Source organism: Amphimedon queenslandica, unplaced genomic scaffold (assembly GCF_000090795.2).
Source record: "Amphimedon queenslandica unplaced genomic scaffold, v1.1 AMPQUscaffold_9388, whole genome shotgun sequence".
Classification (NCBI taxonomy): Eukaryota; Metazoa; Porifera; class Demospongiae; order Haplosclerida; family Niphatidae; genus Amphimedon; species Amphimedon queenslandica.
This window is the reverse complement of record NW_003550340.1, coordinates 2,037-3,627: the sequence shown is the minus strand read 5'-3', so window position 1 is coordinate 3,627 and position 1,591 is coordinate 2,037. Positions and strand designations below refer to the sequence as shown.

Below are 1,591 nucleotides of genomic sequence, written 5' to 3'. Positions count from 1 at the left end.
CTCACATTATTGTTGCGTAATAGCTGTAAGAATTTATTATATACATTGTTTTGAGTTACTTTCAAACTACTATAATTAAAATGGAGTAGCTACTTCCTTTTTTAGATGTAAGGTTGGTCTGGTCAAGCAAATTGAATTGAATGACCTAACAGAAAGAGAGAAAGGAACAGAATGTCACCAAATATAAGCTACTCTAATGAAGCAGAGCAATTAACAGTTAATTAATATTTGTGTACTTGCTGTAAGACTTACTCTTGTTTTTATGGCAATAGCAAACTGCTATTGTGAGACACATTGTTATGAGCATAATTAAAATAAGAATCCCAATCACTGATGATGATATTATGATAACTACAACACATACACATAGATAATATGTATTAAAATTAATATATGTCATACTAACCAGTACTGACACTAGGAGTTGGTGAAACAGGTATGGTAGTAGGGGATGTTTCTGTGCCGGATGTTTTTGTGGATGTTTCTGTACATGTAGTAGTGATATTTGGAGGGAATGCATCTGTTAATGTAACACTTGTAATATGTAACCTGTAAACACATTATACTAACTGACCAAATGCTAGTGAAAATCCTTCACTACTACCAACGCCATTACTAAATAGAATACTGATAGTACACTCTTGATACAGAGGGACTGGCAATAAATCTGTAAAATTATTTTTAGGTTCTATTAGAAAAGTTGTACTGCTATTAGTTCCATTACATAGTACAGTAACTGTAACATGTTCAGGAGCTTCACCAGTGCATTTCAGTATGACCTAAAATTAGTAATAATAGAAATTATTGATAAAAGTATTAATAACATACTGGGATATTGAGTTCAGCAATAACTATATCTTGTGTATAAGATAATATGTCAAGTGACGTGTTGGCTTTAGTTGACCTGGGAACTATAACAATGTAACGATTGAAGTGTATGTAATGTATGTACTTCTTTGATATGAGAATGTATCATTATTAGATGCTCCTTCTCCTAATTCATTAACTCCAGTTATAACATATGTATAACGATGAATATATAAATTATCATCCACAAACTGATAACTGGTATCATATACTGACACATTCTTTACTAGACTACCAGTAATAGCATCATACATTCTTAGTATGTAATACAGTATAGGTACTCTATCATCAACTGTAGGAGCAGTCCATGTTATATCAATAGTAGAACAGTTGTCAATTGAAGAGCTAATGTTAGTAACTGGTCCAAGAAAACCTAATGTATGATCCCAGGAAAAAAATCTTGAATAAGATCTTGCTTAAGATCTTATGAAACCTTAAACTGATCATGCACGTTTAATCTTACCTGTTCTTGTAAGATTATTAGACAAGAAGTTCCAAAATCTTGTCAAGATCTTATGATAAATCTTACATGATCAGTCAAGATCAGTCACTAAATCTTACATTATCAGTCAAGTTCAGGAATTAAATCTTGTATCACCTTTAAGAATCTTGCAAAAGATATAAGATATTGCTATCAAGATCTTAAAGAATCAGTTAAGTTCTTACATGGGATTTAAAGGACATCGCTTATAATTAAAATGACTGCAACTGTAAGATCTGAGCA

At 31.5% G+C, this 1,591-nt stretch overlaps 1 long non-coding RNA gene across 1 annotated transcript in view; it reads right to left on the bottom strand.

The window, feature by feature from the left end:
- Window positions 1-992: 992 nt before the first annotated feature.
- LOC109590838 (uncharacterized) overlaps window positions 993-1,591 on the bottom strand; it is a 1,705-nt gene continuing 1,106 nt past the window's right edge. Inside the window, exon 3 of the long non-coding RNA XR_002189524.1 lies at window positions 993-1,240. This is a non-coding gene — a long non-coding RNA (uncharacterized LOC109590838). The remainder of the gene's footprint in view (window positions 1,241-1,591) is intronic.